Source organism: Oryctolagus cuniculus, chromosome 18 (assembly GCF_051225735.1).
Source record: "Oryctolagus cuniculus isolate XC-2025 breed Fujian yellow rabbit chromosome 18, ASM5122573v1, whole genome shotgun sequence".
NCBI lineage: Eukaryota > Metazoa > Chordata > Mammalia > Lagomorpha > Leporidae > Oryctolagus > Oryctolagus cuniculus.
In genome coordinates this window covers 41,888,061-41,909,077 of record NC_142884.1, presented here as the reverse complement: position 1 = coordinate 41,909,077, position 21,017 = coordinate 41,888,061, and the positions used below count along the sequence as shown (strand labels likewise).

General features: G+C 48.3%; 1 pseudogene; it reads left to right on the top strand.

Moving 5' to 3' along the window:
- Positions 1-2,604, top strand: part of LOC100349706 (large ribosomal subunit protein uL3-like) — a 45,457-nt pseudogene extending 42,853 nt beyond the window's left edge.
- Positions 2,605-21,017: the final 18,413 nt, after the last annotated feature.

The following is a 21,017-nucleotide window of genomic DNA, read 5'->3' as shown; positions in this document are numbered from 1 at the left end:
CAGTGAAGAGAAGATGACATTAAGAAAAAAAAAAAGGCAATTTTATTGGCTGTAGTCAGTATTTGCCTTATCTGGTCATAATTTGGCAGTCCTTGGCCTGGAACTGGCTGAGGGTTTGGTTGTTATGATTGGCAGAAGCCCAATAGCTTGGTTACCAGGGCATACACTTAGATTAGTTAAAACTTACTTGCATATCAAGTTAAGTTGAAGTTCACTTTCAGTCCAACAACAATTTACAAAGTTAGCAGGGCTGTTTTAGTGGACCCCGTGGCACACATGGTTTCTACATAACCACAGTAAAGTGAGATCTTGATATACAAGTACTTTTATCACCATCTCACTCTATCTTCATAGACCATTTAAGAGTTACCTCTGGTTAAGGCCTCTGGAACTTTTATTTTTTAAGATTTATTTATTTATTTGAAAGGCAGAGTTACAGAGAGGCAGAGAAAGAGAGAGAGAGAGACAGAGAGAGAGATCTTCCATCTGCTGGTTCACTCCCCAAATGGCTGCAACAGCTGGAGCTGGGCGGATCTGAAGCCAGAAGCCAGGTACCAGGAGCTTCCTCCCGGTGTCCCACGTGGGTAGAGGGGCCCGAGCACTGAGACCATCTTCCACTGCTTTCCCAGGCCATAGCAGAGAGCTGGATGGAAGTAGAACAGCAGGCGGCAGCTTTACCTACTACGCCACTGCACCGGCCCCTTCTGGAACTTTTTACGTCACTTAACCCCTTTTCCCAGGTCATCAGTTTGCTAACTAGTTCTCAGAATTCCCACCCACTCCTTCCTGTTTCAAGAACATTGCTTTGTTTCTTTCTTGTCAATCTGATGGTGAGGAATCTAGGTGCAGACTTAGATAGGGATAGGTAAGCTACCATTTCTGCCAGACTTGCATTGTAACTTCACCCCCACCTTCCCAGGATGCACCTGCGTCTAATCCAGGACCAGGAAGCAAGAGATGCTATGATGGCTACATGGATGTTAAACTCCACGTGGAGGCACCATGAGAGTCTGTGCCCTTGATCAAGCTTGGAGATTCTTCTCAGGCCTCCCCCTCTTCCTCTCTCTCCTTATAGGCAACTCTCTGGCCTACTCATGAAGGGTGGCACACACTCACCCATAGTTGTATGTTCTCTTTCTCTCTCTTTTAAATAGACCCTGTTCACATGTGCACTGTATGAATGTCTCTACTTCGACTCCTTACCTCTGTGGGGACAAAAACCTGGAGTAATAATAAGATACATAGGCTCATAACAAATCAACCCAATTCTTCAATAGACATTTTGCTATTCACCTTGTTTTCTTGGTTTTCTCCAACTTGAGTTCTCATGTGGGGGGGGGGGGAGAAAGAGGGAGAGAGAGAGGGAGAGAGAGAGATTTCCTTAGTATTTTCTTCAAATAGGGCATGTGAATAAAATTCAACTTTTGCCTAAAAAATTTTTAGATCTAGTTTTTTAAATTTTTTTTATTTATTTCACAGGTAGAGTTACAGACAGTGAAAGAGAGAGACAGAGAGAAAGGTCCTCCCTCCGTTGGTTCACTCCCCAATGGCTGCCATGGCTGGCACTATGCCAATCTGAAGCCAGGAGCCAGGTGCCTCCTCCTGGTCTCCCATGCGGGTGCAGGGCCCAAGCACTTGGGCCATCCTCCACTGCCCTCCTGGGCCACAGCAAAGAGCTGGACTGGAAGAGGAGCAACCGGGACTAGAACCTGGCACCCATATGGGATGCCGGCACCACAGGCGAAGGATTAACCAAGTGAGCCATGGCGCCAGCCCCTAGATCTAGTTTTAAAGCACTTGCTACTTCAGAAAGCAAAGGGATGCTGCAGTCTATGGACAGCCGAAGAGCTTGTTAATAGGGAGAGAAGGTGATTCGAATTGTCTGTCCCTTGATTGCTGCAGGAGGATAGGAGACATTCTTCCTCTCTGGGAATGGTGGAATCAGAGACTCTCAGAATTCTTCTGGTGTGCAGATAGTTAACCTGCCTGGAGCAGCCTGCGAGTGTTGAAGGCAAATGTTAGCACAATCAGCATAACTGAAATCACAGCTTGGCCCACTGGAAAGGGAGTTTTAAAGACAAATAGAGCAGAGAGAGTCCCAAGAGTTGCTATGGAAAAGAGCCAGCCAAGCCAGCCCAGGTGACAAGTAGACTGTGCTTTTTCTGCTCTCATTTCCGTCTTCACTAAACAGGATTTTGTTTTCCAAATACCCTTCCTTATAGATAAAAGCCATGCCTCCGTAAAAGTGAACTCTTGCTCCAGTATCACTCAGATGTATTTCAGGGCATTAGCTCCTGGGGACTGATGGCAAGAACGAGAGGAAGGGATGGGGTGAGACAACAGAGCCGAGAAGTGTCCTTGTTGCCTCTCTGTGAATCTGACCTTCATAGGAATTGCATAGAATCTGACACTATCTGGAAGGATGCACGACTCTCAGCTTTCCAGAGACAAAGGCCAGGACCTATCCATTTAGCTGAACTGTGGGAAGATGAACAGATCAACTTTAGCGCCCTTGACAACAGGAGATTTTACTGGAGGGCAAACGGAGTGAGTTGCTTTGAGAGGCCTTCCCTCCACATGAGCTACGTTCTCACAGCCTTTTAAGGTGATAGTCGAGTACCACTTATCTGGGCCCCAAGGTCTTATCGTGATTTTAGTGCAATTACATTTTCTGAGATCTCGAAGAACAGCCCTGGGGTATATTTTTAATTATAAGGTAGACTCCTCATTTGGCCCTATGTATTATGCAACATCTTGGCCAAAGTCAGAGCGGAGTCCTGGATCAGGTGGGAGCATCCCTACAGTGTTACATAAGGCACTTCAGTTGCTGTTATCCTCAAACCTGCTCTCACCTCATCATTTGAAGATGCAACATCTGTGCCATTGTTCTCAATTGCGCTTGCTGATGGGAAGCTGTATAACTTGATCTCTTGCACATTATAGGTGTTTCATTAGGATTATCATTTAAAATACAAAAAAAGAGAGGCAACCTCCAGGGTGCCACATATTAAACATTTTATCTCTTCTCTTTAAAACATCAGAGCTAAATGTTTTTACAGATGATCCCAGGTCTCATTACAGGGAAGTAATGCACACTCCGTGAGCCGCTCATCTTCGAGATTCTAGCTTATTAGCATTTTCCTCATCTCTTTCCCATTTTCTCATTGAGCCCAGTTTCTTCACCTTTTGAAATTCACCGGAGCACCTTTGTCCCGTGTAGCCTTGGCTGTGTCCCTCTGACTTCAAGTCCAGAGATGATTCCTGTGGGTTATTCATGTTGCCCACCCAGGCACACTCACAGCCCAAGAGTTTGCCTGCAGTAGGCTCTCAGGAGTTGATGTCTCTATATTGTGCCCAGGCTTTGTGCTGTGTTTGGAGACAGAAGAAATCCATGGAGTTGGTCATTGCCACCCTGGCTTCACTATTGTCACTGTTACAGAGAAATAGTTGGGCCTAAAGTTGGATAGATTCTTCCTTTAAAGACAAATGTACCTCATGAACAAAGAGTTCAGAGACCTCATCTCTTCCTGATGGCTGGGGTTGTTCTAGATTTCTTGAAGGTTCTCTCTCTCTCTCTCTCTCTCTCCATGGAGTGGGGAGCTCATCTGTTTTGCTACATTGCAGTAAGCTCCCTTAGTGTAGCAAAGCCTCTCGGGTCACTCTCCAGCCTTCCCAGCCAGGTGACATCCATGGTCCCCCAAAGAGCATCATCCCCTTTACTAGGCTGAGCCATTGTAATTTCTTCCTCAGGAATGTGATTGGGACTGCCCAGCGAGTTCCCTGGCATGTAAGCCCAGACGCTGCTGGTGGCCACGTCTTCCACCATCTGGACTGAGAACAGAGGAAACAGAGATGTGGGAGTGAGAAAGGTGTGCAGAGTTGAGATGGAAGTAAAGAAAGGATCCTCTTTGCTGATGTCCATGTTGCTGGTTCCACTCATTTCTGAAACTCCAGCTGCATCATAGATCCATGAGCCACCTCTCTGTGCTCACAACTCTGCCTTCTCCCTTGAAACAGTGCAAGTTGACTTCTGATGCAACCTACAGGGTCCAGGGATCTAAAGATACCTAAATTTTAAAGCAGTGTTATTCTTTCTCCTCTCCTTCCACCTTTTCCCACTTTGTTGCTTGGTTTTCACCTACATAGCTGCTACTGGTCTGAATGTGTTGAAATGTTCTGAAACCTGAGTTAATATTAAAAGGTGAGATGGAGGAACCTTAAAAGATGATGAGGAATCTGGCTGGCGCCACAGCTCAATAGGCTAATCCTCCGCCTTGTGGCGACGGCACACCGAGTTCTAGTCCTGGTCGGGGCGCCGGATTCTGTCCTGGTTGCCCCTCTTCCAGGCCAGTTCTCTGCTTGGCCTGGGAGTGCAGTGGAGGATGGCCCAAATGCTTGGGCCCTGCACCCCATGGGAGACCAGGAGAAGCACCTGGCTCCTGCCTTTGGATCAGCGCAGACGGCAGCAGCCATTGGAGGGTGAACCAACAGAAAAAGGAAGATCTTTCTCTCTGTCTTTCTCTCTCACTGTCCACTCTGCTTGTGAAAAAAAAAAAAAAGATGATGAGGAATCTGCCCTTATGAATGGACTAATCTGTTGATACAATTGTTAGGTTAGCAGGTTATCTTGAGAGTGGGTCTATTACAAGACAGCTTGACCACATCTCTCAGGTGCTCTGCCTCTAACCAGGTGATGCCCTGTGCTGTCTGTCCATCACCGGATGCAGTCCCTTGACTTTGGATTAGAATCATCAGCCAAAATAAACCTCTTCTCTTTCTAACTTCCCCAGTCTGTGGAATTGCATCATTAACAATAGAAAATGGGCTGGGACAATGGCTTTTACTGAGGCTGCAAATGTGCACTTGTGTGTTGTATGTAGATATGTAGTGCATATGGAACAAACAACAGATATCCTAGTCCATGAACAGGACTTATCCTAGCCTATTCACAAGCAAGTGCAGGAGAAGGCATTTCAGAACTTCCCTTCATGGTTCACCTGCGCCCCCTACACAAAGCAGTCACCCTTCAGCACTTTCTGTGTGGCAATGCGGAGCAGTGGTGGCAGAATCTTGTTTTTCTCAAGAGAAATCAGAAATATGAATTTTATGAGCAATCTCCTGATTCTGTTGGTTCAAATTGTGTTTAATTTCTCTTCCATTGTATTTGAAAGACAGAGAGAGAGACAGATTTCCCATCTGCTCTTTCCCTCCCCAAAGTCAGGAGCTTGGTTCTCAATCTTGGTCTCCCCCATGGGCGGCAGGCACTCAAGCTCCTGAGCCTTCATGTGCTGCCTTCTCAGGGTGCAAATTAATAGGAACTTGGACTGAGAGCAGTGCTGGGACTTGAAGCAGGCACTCAATATGGGATGTGGGTGCATCATGCAGTGTCCCAACTACAGAGCCAGATTCCTGGCCCTCAAACTTTACTTAAATATGCAGGAAACCAACCCTTCCCTACAAAAAAAAAAAAAAAAAAAAAAAAAAAAAAAAAGTCTGTGGGCTCCAGGAGGTCTCTGCTGCAGACCCTTGCTGTTCACAGGCATTTGGAGAGTGAACCAGTGAATAGGAGGTCTCCATTCTCTCAAACAAATAATGTTTTAAAATTCTAGTATCTGGGCCTCACTCTCAAAAATTATTCTGGATTAGTCTGAAATGCATCCAGGCTATAGCTGGGCATTTTTTTTTAAATATTTATTTTACTCATTTGAGAGTCAGAGTTACACAGAGAAAGGAGAGGCAGAGAGAGAGAGAGAGGTCTTCCATCCGATGGTTCACTCCCCAATTGGCTGTAACAGCCGGAGCTGCCCTGATCCAAAGCCAGGAGCCAGGAGCTTCTTGTGGGTCTCCCACACAGGTGCAGGGACCCAAGGACTTGTGCCATTTTCTACTGCTTTTCCAGGCCAAAGCAGAGAGCTGGATTGGAAGTAGCAGCTGGAACTCGAACCAGCACCCATATGGGATGCCAGCACTCAGGCCAGGGCGTTAACCTGCTGCTCTACAGTACTGGCCCCATAGCTGGGCATTTTTTAAAAGCTCCACAGATGATTCTAACCTGTAGCCTTGGCCTCCGAGTTGGTAACTCCTGGTCTGGAGGCTCAAGATTTTTACAAGAGTTGCAAGTTGTGTGTCCACAAATATTGGCAAAAGGCAATTTTGAGAAGACAATTTTGAAGAAACAGTGTTTCAGAAACTTCTTAAATCTGATGGTCATAAATTAAGACTTTATAAAATGCCACAAGGAAATATTTTATGCAAACGTCTTAGAAAAATGAACTATTACAACCCAAAATATTCAACTGCACAGTACAAAGATTCCAAACACACAGTGCCAAGACCTCTTGTTAAATGATCTCTCTCAGACATCTGAAAACTCCAGTCCTTTGAAAATGAAGCCAAATGAGAATGGAGAAGCAATAGCAAAATAATCAAGGTTGAACACTAAAAGAAAGAAATGCCTAAAATTAGAGGGAAAACATCTTCTTTTAAATTCTGACACCTAATCTTGTCACTCTGATCATTGCACCTCATTCCAGCAGTGAAAACAAGCTTGGTGTTTCTATGTGTGTATACAATTTTCCTACAAACAGAAAGCAAGCCCACAATTCTTTATCCTCTCTGTGCCCAAGCCCTGTGCACTCTAACCTTGTAGCTCGTTCCCTCGGGACAGAGTCTCTTACCTCATCCTATGAACCTGGGCTGCCCTGGTGACTGCCTAGCCTTCTAAAAGAAGTCGCAGGCACTAGTTGTGACCCTAAGCTGCAGGAGGCCTTTCTGTTTCCTGGGCCCCTGCCTCTGTAGTGGGAATGAGCTGGGCCAGTCAGACTCGGAGAAGACTCAAGGCCTTCCCGGACCAGCTGATGCCCAACACCCGAGAAAGCCCAGGTGATAGCAGCAGTCGTCGGCGCGATGGGCAGCTGATGAAAGATGTGGGACTAAGCCTGGCGGAGACCGGAGGGATCACCCAGCCACCCACAGCATCACGAGTTTCATGAATACTTGATTTCTTTGGGAGTGATTTGTTACATAGCCAGAGCTAACTGACAGCCTGCCAAGGGGATTTCAAAGTAGACATCAAAGTCCTAAAGAAATAGAGGCCAAATAAACAAACAGCTGCAAATGATTAAGCTCCATCAGATGGCTAAGGGGGGCCCGACAAGGCTCTCTTGTCAGTTTAGTTCCTCCGTTGGGCCACACCGGGGCTGTTGTGTTCTTTTGCTTGGCGAAGGAGCTGAAGGAAAACCGGGCCAATTAGCTGGAGTGGTGCATATGCAGAGGGCGTCCCCAGTGATCAGCGTCTGGCTGTGATTTCCTATCCACTTCCTAGTTCCCCATCACTACTGCTCCTTTTACACTTCCATTCCAATGTTATTGAGCATCCTAATTTGAAGAACAAATTTAAATGCGAACATTGTTCACATTCTGAATAAAACCAAGTGTATGGATCCCTTAGATAATCATTACGAACCAGTGTGATTTCCCAAAAGACAGCAGTTTACCACGTCCTTGGGTTCCTGCAGACTTCCTGAGCAAACGGAACCATTTCAGAAGACACTGCTTTCAATATTCTTGCTAGTTTTTAAAATCACTTTCAAATTATCTCAAATTTAGGCAAAAGAAAAAAATTAATATTTAGAAGATACCACATGCATCACAATATCAGTCTTCTCTCTGGGCCCTAACAAATTAGTTTTGTAGAAGAGAAAGTTATTCTGGTTGAAGCTCCTGTTCACACTGGATAAGGCTTGGTTCCTACAGACTCCTCCTTGCCTCTGGAGCTGATGTGAGTTTGCCAAAAATGCAACAATAACCAGTTACTTATCCTACTTTAAGACTATTCATGACTTAAAAATTTAGGTATCCATTTATTTTTATTTGTTGTATGAGAGAGAGAGGGAGAGGGAGGGAGAGAAGGAGAGAGGGAGAGGGAGAGGCAGAGGAGGGAGAAGGGGAGAGAGGGAGGGGGGAGAGAGGGAGAGGGGGAGAGAGGGAGGGGGAGAGAGGGAGAGGAGGGAGAGGGAGGGAGAGAGGGAGGGAGAGAGGGAGAGAGGGAGAGAGAGAGAGGGAGAGAGGGAGGGAGAGAGGGAGAGAGGGAGAGGAGAGAGAGAGAGAACGGGAGAGAGGGAGGGAGAGAGGGAGAAGAGGGAGAGGAGGGAGGGAGAGGGAGAGGGGGAGGGGGAGGGGAGAGAGGGAGGGAGAGAGGGAGAAGAGGGAGAGGAGGGAGGGAGAGGGAGAGGGGGAGGGGGAGGGGAGAGGGGGAGGGTGGAGAGGGAGAGGGGAGAGGGGTAGAGGGAGAGGGGGAGGGTGGAGAGGGAGAGGGAGAGGGGGAGAGGGGGAGAGGGGGAGGGGGAGGGTGGAGAGGGAGAGGGAGAGGGGGAGAGGAGGAGAGGGGGAGGGAGAGGGAGAGGGGGAGAGGGAGAGGGGGAGGGAGAGAGAGAGGGAGAGGGGGAGGGAGAGAGAGGGGGAGGGGGAGAGGGGGAGGAGGAGGGGGAGAGGGGGAGAGAGGGAGAGAGAGAGGAAGAGGGGGAGAGGGGGAGAGGGGGAGGGAGAGAGAGGGGGAGAGGGGGAGAGGGGGAGGGGGAGAGGGGGAGAGGGAGCGGGAGATGGGGAGAGGAGGGAGAGAGGGGGGGAGAGAGGGAGGGAGAGAGGGAGAGAGGGAGAAGAGGGAGAGGAGGGAGGGGAGGGAGAGGGAGAGGGGGAGAGGGAGGGAGAGGGGGAGAGGGAGAGAGAGAGGAAGAGGGGAGAGGGGGAGAGGGGGAGGGAGAGAGAGGGGGAGAGGGGGAGAGGGGAGAGGGAGAGAGGGAGGGGAGAGGGGGAGGGGGAGAGGGAGAGGGAGAGGGGGAGACGGGGAGAGGAGGGAGAGAGAGAGAGAGGGAAAGAGGGAGGGGGAGAGGGGGAGAGGGAGAGAGGGAGAGAGGGAGAGGGGGAGAGGGGGAGAAGGGGAGAGGGGGAGAGGGGGAGAGGGGAGGGGGAGGGGAGGGGGAGAGGGAGAGGGGGAGATGGTTGTTCGCATTGTGCACAGCAACAACAGCAGAAAGCTGCAATCCGGCGTGGAGCCAGCATCCCATGTGGAGTGCGGGATCCCAGCTGGCACCTGCACTGCCAGGCCTTTGAGGTGGGTTGGTGGATGGACATGCCAAAGGGTCAGGCCAAGGATTGACAAAACTGAGAAGCCAGATCTACTTCCAGGTGTGTAGAATTCCCACTTTGAGGTGAATAGAAGACTAATGAAGAAAAATGCTTTTTCTTCCCAATAATGAGGCCAGCACATGAAGTACAGGCCATGTTTATGAAACTTTGTGGGAGGAATTACTAGGGATGAGCGACGTCTCCCCATGGTTACCACTCCCAGGAGCTAATGATCTGGGGAAGGAGACGGGACAGGTGCACCTGAGAATAGTGGGTTACAGAGCACTACTTCCAGCAGGTGTGGCTCGTACACTAATCAGTACCAGAGAGGTTGTTAAGTCCTGGAAGGCCGTGGGAAAAATCAAGAAACCAGTGGAGAGAATGAGACTACTACTTAGTAAGCACTCCTTCAGAAGTGTGCCCTGGGGGCCGGCACTGTGCTCTGGCAGGTAAAGCCACCACCTGTGTTCCTACACAGGCATCCCCAGTGAGCACAGTTCAAGTCCCAGCTGCTCCACTTCCCATCCAGCTCTCTGCTAATGTGCCTGAGAAGGCATTGGAAGATGGCCAAATAACATGGGCCCCTGATGCCCATGTGGGAGACCAGAATGGAGTTCCTAGCTCCTGGCTTCAGCCTAGCCCAGTTTTGGCTGTTGCCATTTAGGGAGTGAACCAGCAGATGAGAATTCTCTCTCCTTCCCTCCCTCCCTCCCTCCCTCCCTCTCTCTCTCTCTCTCTCTCTCTCGCCCCCACTCTAACTGCTTTCAACTAACTAAATAAATCTTTTAAAAAAGAAAAGACATGTGTCTTGGCTATCTGACCCTTTGTATGCATTCCCAGAAACACACAGTGATCACGTTGTGTTCATCTTGTCAAATCCTCCCTGTCATCCGAGTCTCAGGAGGCAGTGGGTTACTGTCATTTCTTCACGTTACCTTGAGCTAGACATCACCTGGAGAGGGGAGTTGCTAGAGAAAGCAATGGCTCCAGACCTTCCTGGTCAGACAAGAGCAACATGTGACTCAGGAACACGCAACTTTTGACGGGTCCCTGTGAATTACAATTCTTAGAAAGCCTTCCACGGGACGCCAGCTGGAGACCTAACTTCCACTGTGACAGAATAGTTCCTGCTTCCACTCTAGTCATGCATATGTCTTATAATTAGCTATACTCTTGGGTTTTCTAAGCCTTTGTCTTTAAGAATTAAAGAAAACTTTCTCTTTACACAGTTGGTTTTTAAAGAGAATTGTGGCCCATTTTCCAAAATGCCAAGTAATCTTAATGTAATTTACATCTGAGCTAGGAGTAGGTAAATTTGTTAGGCTACTTGCCTTCCTATTTCTCAAACTGTACTCTGACTAATCTAATAGTAAAATGAGTTCAGTGTTCAACTGAGCCCAGACTGTATGGTGAGAAAGGAGAGCTGTGAGGACTGGAAGGAAACCAGATCGGTGTAAAATTTATCCAGCAATCACTTAATTCCATGCAGTGAGCATTTCCTACACTACCAGGGAACTGGTCATCGTTATTCAGTAAGATACAACTGACACAGAGGTAGATTAAGGAGCAGGCGTTCATTTAGTAGTTTCTGCATACAAACGTGACCGCCTTGTCCTACCACCACAAACCATTAGGAAGGAAGTTAGCAATCAGCCTGTGTGCGTGAGTGCGGCCTAAGGAAAACAAAGCACCAACAGAAACTCGGGAGCACACCAGGGACAGCCCAGTATGTTGTGCTACAGAGTCCTGCCCAGACCCGATAACTGCTCTCCATCTCATGTCTGAAATCTTTGCTTTCGCAAAGACAAGAACCTATTCCACCTCTCTCCGCTAACAAAACCAACCTACAGAAGGCAATTTCACCTTCCAGGTTATTAGCATGAGCCTCTCCTTCTAGCTGTATCCGGCAGACAACCACAAGCAACCTGCAATGCGTGGCACATTGCCTCTCGCTGCCTTAATTAAAGTACACCAAGCATCCAATTACACCGCATGGCTTCTCAAGCCCCTTCTGAAACAAGTCCCTAGAAAACCAGGAGGAAAAATCAAGCTGAAGAAGGAAGCCTTTCTCTTCCACAGGCTCTTACCACAAGGCTTCAATTTGCTCCCAGGTGTATAACGAGTAGCAGTGAAACCGGCTTCTCCATCTTCTACTTGGCCTTGGACAGGCAGGAGACACAGCTGAGCGGAAGGAGGAGCCCATGCAGCCACTTGTCCATGCCCCCTTGCTGGGCTACACCTGTCCTCTCCGACTCTTTCACTCCCTTCAGGCTTGACCGAGCTGGGTGGCCTCACTTTGACTACTCAGTCATAAATCTTCAAGAGCAAAGAGCTCACTTCACTGCCCATATCATTCACCAGCAGGGCCATTCTTTACATGTGATAAAATGACCTGCAAAAGGGATCTTTTGCAAAAGGTGTGCAGGCACATGTCTCTTTAGAAATAAGAGCCAAGTGTCTATGTGTAGATTCCTCTGGAGAAATGTAACCAAGGCTTTCCCACACAACACAAATCACTTGGCACTCATGATCTCATTTTACCTTAAGTACCTTAGGTGGGGACCTTGAAGTTCCGAATGGGTAAATAACGTGCTTACAGACAGGCCTCTGCAGAATAAGAAAATGCTGTTGGACAATTTAACAAGTCCAGTTCTGTTCAGTTCTTCACAGAGCACAGTGAGACGCAGATGTGGGCACGCAATCACAAGGCAAACCAGGGCCGGCAATGTGGCGTAGTGGGGAAAGCCTCCACCTGCAGTGCCAGCATCCCTTATGGGCATGGGTCCAAGTCCTGGCTGTTCCACTTCCAATCCAGTTCCCTGTTAATATGCCTAGGAAAGCAGTGAAAGATCCAAGTCCTTGGGCCCCTGCACCCGCGTTGGAGACCCAGAGGAAGCTCCTGGCTGCTGGCTTTGGATTGGCCCAGCTACAGCCATTGGAACCATTTGAGAAGTGAACTAGCTGATGGAAGATTCCCTCTCTCTCTCTGCCTCTGCCTTTCAAATAAAGAAATAAATCTTAAAAAAAAAAAAGGCAGACCAGCTTGAGCTTGAATTCTACATTCTTGGCTTTCTAGCTTCATGACCTTGACGGTACTACTTGAGCTGCATGGGACACTCTCTATTCTACCTTATCAATTTGCAATGAGGATTAGATGAAATAAGGCCTGTGCAGTGTCTGACACAATGAGAGTGTTCAAAGCTGGCTGCTATTATTTATTATCTATTATTTTTATTGTTATACTGTTTATTACACTATTTTCCTTTCTTTTCCTTTCACTCCTTATGGTAGTTTGAGGGCTTTAGGTAAGCAACTTCTAACAGATGGGCCTAAGAGGTAACTGCTGATCCATTGCCAGGACCATGTTAAAGCACTAATTAAACTGGAATTACCACCCCAGCTCAACTGGCTGGGCAGGACCTGGTAGGAAACCTGGTCTCTCACTGTCTTAGAGGACGAGCTGCACTCATGCTGTCGCTGGAGCTGGAAGCAGAGATGAGAAGCTAAGAAGTGGGACATCCTCATCAGTTTTCACTTCAATTAAGACGCCATTCTTTGCACCACACCCTGCAACTAGATGAACCTTGAGCACAGGGTGTGCTGAGAGAGACTCCACTTCAATGCGTTGCTTCCCAGGGCCAGCCATCTGCCATATCCAACGGGGGAGCTGAGACCAAATCACATTGCTGCAGCACCACGCCCCGCCTCCCTAAGGAACCACTGAAGGATGGCAGGCTGGCGGCCCTGGCTGACGACAGAGCGCTCCATTCTGTGCTAATGGAGCAGAAACAAGCAGGACAGCAGAACTGGGAGACATGCATTTTTTGTTTCAGCATTGAGGGACCTTGGGGAAAGACAACATCCCCCAGCGAAGTGCAAGAGAGAAATCAGCATCCTGTTGGTGTGATGCCATCTCTGTCAGTTCAATGTTTCTCAAACCAGAAGGAGCATGCAAACCTTTTTAAAGAGTTAGAAGAGGGGCCCTTGCCGTGGCTCACTTGGCTAATCCTCCACCTACGGCACTAGCACCCCGGGTACTAGTCCCGGTTGCTCCTCTTCCAGTCCAGCTCTCTGCTGTGGCCTGGGAGGGCAGCAGAGGGTGGCCCAATTGCTTGGGTCCCTGCACTGGCATGGGAGATCAGGAGGAAGTACCTGGCTCCTGACTTTGGATCGGCGCAGCGCCGGCCGTGGTGGCCATTAGGGGAGTGAACCAACAGAAGGAAGACCTTTCTCTCTGTCTCTTTCTCACTGTCTATAACTCTCTCTCTCTCTCTCTCTCTCTCTCTCTCTCTCTCTCTCGCTGTCTAACTCTGCCTGGCCCAAAAAAAAAAAAAAAAAAAAAAAAAAAAAAAAAAAAGTTCGAAGAGGAGCAATTAGGAACAAGAAAAAGGACTTAGATGGAGGCTTCCAAAGGTTAGTGGGAAATGGACTTCAAATCTAGTGGGTGGGGCATTAAGCCTGTGGGAAAGACACTCGTTTTCCATATCTGTCTACTGGCTCCAGCTTCCTGCGAATACAGACCCTGGGAGGCAGTGGTGATGGCTCAAGTAGTAGGGTTCCTGTCACCCCCCAGGGAGACCAGGATTATGTTCCCCTCTCCCATTTGGGGAGTGAAACAGTGGGTGGCAGCTCTCTCTCTCTCTCTCAGTCTTTCTCCCTCTCACATAACAATAATAAAAATAAATAATAATAATGTGCATCTTCCATGAACTTTCTGAAGCTCTCTCACACATGAACGCAATGGCAAAATGTAAAAGTAGCACAACTGAGCCACAGCGTGGAGATGAAAAGGGGCAGATTGGATCTGAAAACCTTCATGGGGACATATGACATGGGCTCTCTCGAACCTTCTAGTCCCATCTGGAAGCACAATGGAGAGTAGGGGAGGGGAAAGAGATTGAACACTCTCTACAAAGGTGGTGCTCGTCCCATGTTTGGTTGTTTCACATTGTACATTCTTTGTTGACATGGAAGGCATCAAAGGACTTAATGTGAAAACAAGACTATGATAGGCACAGAAAAAGCTAGTCCGAAGGTCGCATGTGCTTGCTATAATCCCTTTCCCCAAATGCAGGTGCCCAGGAAGTGCGTGCTTCCACCTCGGCCCCTACGCCCGCTATGAACCAAACACAGAGATCCATGCTTATCTACCAGGTGGGTGCTATGTGTCTACGAAATGTGACAGGGTAGATTCACGGAGGACTTCACAGACAGGGCACTGTCAGCGTGCTCTTCATCTCCACCGAGGCACAATCAGGAGAACAAAGAAGCCCAGGCACAGGCAGTGGAGATTGGGGATCATCTCACCCTCCCCTATGACATCATTTTATTTTAAGATGTACTTATTTATTTGAAAGGTGGAGTTACAGAAAGGGAGAGAAACAGAGGCAGAGAGAGGAAGTCTTCCATCTGCTGATTCACTCCCTAAATGGCTGCAACGACCAGGGCTGGGCCAGGCCAAAGCCAGGAGCCAGGAGCTTCATCCAGGTCTCTCATGGGGCTGGCATGGGCCCAAACACTTGAGCTACCGTCTGTTGCTTTTCCAGGCACTTTAGCAGGGAGCTAGATTGGAAGTGGAGCAGCTGGGACACAAACTGGAGCCCATATGGGATGCCGGATTTGCAGGTGGTGGCTTAACCCTCTGTGCCACAGTGTCAGCCCCCAGCAACATCTGACAAGTGAGACAGCCATGGCTTGGGAAGATGAACTGATTTCCTCAAAATTAGGGTCAGAGTTGGAATGAGGAACAGAATCTTATCAGATTTTGAGGGATAAAACTCGTTGTTAGGAAGTTAAACACCAAGTGTTTCTGAATTAATAGGAGGACCGTCCTTTAGAGAGCGCATGGAAAATAGGGCTGATTTGTTTACAACTGTGGCAGCTCACAGGAAGCTTTCAAAGTTTATAAACCATGAAAACCAACCACGAAGAGGCACAGCCAGTAGTCTGTTGGATCCTAGGCAGCAGCTACTAGATGAGACGTAGGTAAACCCTCTGAAAATATTGTCTGGGTTGAAATTTTACCATGGTTTGGCCCCAAGCAGAGAAACGAGAGCATCCAACATGCAGGGTGTCCTTCCAGGAACCACTGAGCACACACAGAGTTGTGTACTGGAGGCTCAGGGAGGGGAGGGATGACGCAATGGCGGGAGCAGGTGTGATGGTTTGCCACTCATGTATATTACCAGAGCTAAGTGATGCTTCCCCTATTTTACGGGGAGGAACATCAAGCAGCAGTGTTTTCTTCCTTTGTCTCTCTAGAAGTGAGCTGGACATGGGTCAACACATAGACAAGAGTGTGTTCTTGAAAAGTCCCACCTGGGACGGTGACATAGGCATACATGGGTGTCTGACACATCCCTCCTTTGTGTGTAGAGGCACGTGTTGTCCCCTGTGCACGGCAGCTTCAGGGCCAGCGAGGCTTCGTGACTGTCCTGTTAGCAGAAAGCTGGTCAGTTGTAGACTACAAATGGGAGACCTTCCCTAAGACACAGCTTCAGCAGTTTCAAGTCTGGACTTTTCTCTGTGAATAGTGGCAAGTCAGAAGAGCAGAGGGAGACATGGATTGGATACAGCACTTAAAGGGGGAACTGGACTGGAAAGATCAAACTCGGGTGTGAAAAGCTGATGGGAAGACGTCCCTGGAGCTGTCAAGATGAGCAGTAATGAGCAGAGGTGAGAAAGAGAAGAAGGAGAGAAACTCCCTTAGGGCCCTACCTTTGCATGGTCTGCGTCATGAATCCGTGCCAATATGTTTACCATCAGCCTAATGCATGCACTTAGCAAGAGTCTCCTAGAGGTGACGACTTCCAGCCAAAGGACTGCTGTGGTTGGAAACAGTACCCCAGGAGGCAGCTGGGTGAGGCAGTGTTTCTGGGAAGGGAGACAGTGGAGCTTTCAACCCCAGCAAAGCATCTCCTGCCTTCCTGCCTTTTCCAACCACATCAACCAAAGTTCCCTGGGAAATCAAAAGAGAGGGATTTTTTTTTTCTGTTGTCACCTAGGTCCTTGTCCTTTTCCCTTTGAGTCCATCCCCTAACCTGGAGGCGTCGTTTAGCCACCAAAGCCACCGTGCTGGGTCCCTGAAAAATAGACAGAATCGTGTCCTGCTCCTGAGGGATTGTTACAAAAGCACTTTGATGCTTATCTTTTTCTAAATGTGCAGAACACATTTTTAAATCGTCAGTACTGTTACCCAGCCCCACGCCAGGGCTTCCCTCAAAGCTAACCCCATGCCCTATTTTGTGCATCTCTCTCACACACAAAAGCTGTTTAAAGATCCATTTTCCCTCCTGCCCCTCATTATTATCACCTTAGTTCTAGCTGTCAGGAGACCTTGCTAAAGAAAAGAAGGCCCTAATTCCGCATTAGCTTACCCGAAAACACCAGTGGGAGTTGAAATCACAACTTGACAGAGAATAAAGTAGACGGAAATTCATCACAAAGTCATTTTCCACTCCCACACTGCACCATGACCCAGACAATAAGCCTCCTTTGTGAAGAACATAAAGAGCCACTCAGTGCATCATAGCAGAAATGCCGTGGGGGCTGCTGCTATCATTTCTCAGAGAGTCCACTCCTCCCCTGCGAAAGAACAATGTATCAGAGATGTGCTCTGATCCCTCATCTACAATCAGCAGGAAAAAATTACAATGTAGCTCACTTGGAGCAAATGATGTTTAGACCGAATTCCAAAAGCAGATGACGTGACTCATTGGCAATTCTCAGCCTGGAAGGACTGCAGCTAGTGTTGCAGAAGACCCTTGGCCAGAGCTAGGACAAGAGATCCCCAGGAAGCTCCCCCGCCCCCCCGGGCTGCCTGTGCCCTGGCAGGCACGCAGGGAGGAGGGCAGCTTTAGGAGGCCGTGGGCTGGCTTCAGGCACCAACAACCTGGTGGCAGTTTTAAAGGTGGAAAGCTAGCTCTGCAAACGTGGCCAAGTCATCTTAATTAAGGCTACAGCCTCTTCATTACAATGAAACAGCACACGAGTTTATAAATCCAACATGATGCCTCAACGAATTGGAAAGGAGAGCAGGTACTGGTTATACAACTAAAGGCACACAGGATTTTTAGTTACCTTTTCTTTTTTGTTAAAGATTTATTTATTTGAAATGTGGAGTGATGGAGAGTCAAAGGAGAGAGAGAGAGGGAGGGAAGGAGGGGGGAAGAGAGAGAGAGAGAGAGAGAGAGAGAGAGAGAATGCTCCCATCTTCTGATCTTCTGGTTGACTCCCCAACAGCCAGGGTTGAGATTGAACCAGGACAAAACCAGGAGCCTGGAACTCCATCAGGGTCTCTCACGTGGGTGGCAGGGGCCCAAGCACTTGGGCCATCTTCTGCCGCTTTCCAGGGTGCACTGGCAGGGAGCTGGATTGGAAGTGGAGCAGCCAGGACTTGAACCAGTGCTCTGGCATTGCAGCTGGTGGCTTAACTGCTGAGCCTCAGTTTCATAGTAAAGGCCAAATGAGTAATGCCACTGAGAACAGTGACTCTGGTGCACAGACCCCACTGGTCTTGCCCTTATCAACAGCTGTCCTTCTTGTTCCAAACCCAGCAAAAAAAAAAAAAAATCCCCCAATTGTTCTTCCTTACTCCAAGGCATTCATGTAGACCCCTTCCCCTTCAGTCCCTCCAACATCTTCTCACTGCACTTAGATTAAAAGTCAGATCTCTAGCCAAGACCTGCAGGTGTCCCCCCGCTCTAGCTCCAGCTCCATCCTCTAAATGCACACATTTGTGGTCCCCTTTGTCCACTGCAGTTCAGCAACTCCGGGCTTCTTTCTGTTCTATGAACACAACCGACTTGACCCTGCCTCAGGACATTTGTCTTCACAGTTCTTCCCTCCTGCATTGCTCAGGTCTCTGAGCATGGCTGGTTCCCTCCCATCCTCTGTTCAGGTGGTACCAGCCCACAGAAACATTCCTTGCCCTAATCTTCCTTGCCCTAACTCTCTAATCACTCTCAAATCATTGCCCTGTTTTGGTCATCAGTCTCTGGCATCACTATACTCTGTTACCTGTGTGCTGTTCTGTCTCCCCATGCCGGAACATAAGCTCCTTTTGTTAACAGACGCCTTGCCTCTGTCAGTCACCACTAGGTCCCTAGCCCCTATCAAAGTGCCTGATCAGTCATTTTGAATGGATGAATAAATGAACTGGTTAGGAGACTCATTGCCACTGGTAAATAAAAACCTAGAAATAAATCTTTAAAAATCATGCAGCAAGATTTTTTTTTGTACTTGCAGAAAAGTTCACATGGAAATAGGCTAGTGTGGCCTTGCTTTATGGAGTTGGATGAGAGCCATGGCTGGAGCTCCAGCTACCCTGTGCTCCCAGCTGGCACTTGACAGAAATAATTTGTAGGAAGTCGTTTTTGAGCAAAAACCAGGGGCTCCAGTTTTCACTCCCCAGAGCCATTTCCACGCATTCATGGGTATTTACACCCACAGATGTATCCTGCAGCCGGTCCCATTAATATCCTACATAAACAAGCCATAAGGGACATCAGTTGAAAGTCTTTAATGTCCCACACGCTGGTGCACAGGCTGTAACTTCGAAGTCAGAATGATGCGTGAGGAATTTGCCATAAAAAGAGATTGGAACTGGACCCTCCTTCTGAAGGCCACTGGTACCTACCCAGTCTTCTCACACATCTATGTAATGTTGCCCTAGGCTGCTACACACACACCTAGGGGATTAAAAAATAAGGCAAGGCAGTTTTTCCAGTTACGATGCTCACTGGAGCATTCAAGATGAAGTATCGATCCAGAAAGGAAAGTAGGAAGAGATGGAAAAAATAAAATGGGGCCCAACACATCCGTTGGATTGGCTTTACTTGAAAACAATTCTAGAGCGACTCAAGGTCACTGCTTTGGTGAAAGAAGGGGGTAATGGGTCAACTTGAAGTCTGTCCCCTGCTCCCTCCATGCCTGATGGATTTTGGATGGTTAGAGTGTCACCAGCGGTGATGCAGATGTGTGTGGTGCCTCTGCGGGTCCATGCAGAATACTGACAGTGGCAGTAAGGATGCATCTGCCCGTTTGCCACTGCTCACCGGCTTTCCCCAGGAATTGCTGGCAATGGCGATTAGGAAGGAAGCTGCAACAGAGCTCTGCTCGTTGCCTCCACAGGAGGGCAGGGTCACTTGGCCTCACTTAGCAGTGGCAGCAGATGCGGAGAGCTGGCCTGGTGCCGCAAGAGGAAGACTTTGAGAGGAGAAACCAGAGAACTCCAGGCCTCTGATGGGCTTGGAACCTCCAAGCTTGGGGTCACAGCTTCCCCTTGGAGCATGGCAGTGGTCCAAGGGCACTGACACAACAAGGATTAAAATAATAGGGCAGAACCCTTCAAAGCAAGCCAACCTTTCTTCCCCCAGTCTAAGAAAACAACGCAACATTTACAAGGCAGACGCACTCTGCAGGGCAGCCTTTGTCACTTACCCTCTTCACCATCAACCTGTTCTGAAGCCCAAACCAAGCACAAAGCACCCTGTTCAGGCTCCCTGCTGGGCCCTCGAGGGTAAACACCACAGACAAGTTCCCTGCCTCTTCTAGTGGCTGCCTGTCCTTTTTGCTTTTCAAAGACAGCTTTATTGAGAAATAATTTACACACCATGTAACTCACCCTCTTGAAGTATACAATTTAATGGCTTTTCATGCATTCACAGAGTAGTGAGGTTTGCACCATTATCAATATTAGAACAAATATTGACATTTCGTAACAGGTGCTGTAAGACTTTCAGGAACTCAGTCAGTTATTGAGGTACGATCGCAATTATTGCTTTGACTTCTCTGAAAGAATGAGATGTGTGGGCTGGTGCTGTGGTGCAGTGGGTTAACTTGCTGCCTGTAACCTGGCATCCTGTGTGAACACCAGTTTGAGTCCCGGCTGCTCCACGTATGATCCAGCTCCCTCCTACATGCCTGAGAAAGCAGCAGATGATAGCCCCAGTACTTGGGTCCTTGTCACCCATGTGGGAGACTTGGATGGAGTTCCGGGCTCCTGGCTTCAGTCTGGCCTAGCCCTGGCCATTGTAGCCATTTTGGGAGTGAACCAGAGGATGGAAGATCTTTCTCTCTCTCTCTGTCTCTCTCTCTCTCTTTAGCTCTGCCTTTCAAATAAATAAATATTTAAAAAAAAAAAATAAAAATAATGAGGTGTGTGACATGAGGCACTCTTGATCTTGAGACTCCAAAAGGCAATCTGCGAAGTGACTTTTGAGGGGCTGGTGCTATGGTGTAGCAGGTAAAGCTGCTTCCTGCAGTGCCAGCACCCCACATGGGTGCTGGTTCAAGTCCCGGCTGCTCCACTTCCGATCCAGCTCCCTGCTATGGCCTGGGAAAGCAGTAGAAGATGGCTCAAGTGCTTGGGTCCCTGCACCCACGGGGGATCCAGAAAAAGCTCCTGGCTCCTGGCTTCTGATCTGCCTAGCTCTGGCAGTTGCGGCCATTTGGGGAGTGAACCAGCAGATGGAAGACTTTCTCTCTCTCTCTCTGCCTCTGCCTCTCTGTAACTCTGCTTTTCAAATAAGTAAATAAATCTTTTTTTTTTTTTTAAAAAGGTGACTTTTGAGCTAAGAGTTAATGGATGAGTGATGGATGAGTGGGAGCCACGAAGGCAGGCAAAAGGAGTGAAGTGAGGAGGAGGAGGCAGAGACACCATGGAGAAAAGGCTTGGCGGTGGATCTGAAGGACCAAGGACAGGACTGAATTTAATGTGGAACAATGGATTTCCTATATTTGTAGAGTTTGAAGTTTCCCTGCTTGTCCCTAACTCACCCTCCCATGCTCAGATCTTCATCTCCAAAAGACATCTTCTACTGATGGCTGGGAATGGATAGAAGGAGGCAAGAGTGCAAGCAGGAAGGCCAGTTAGGAGCCCATCACAGACA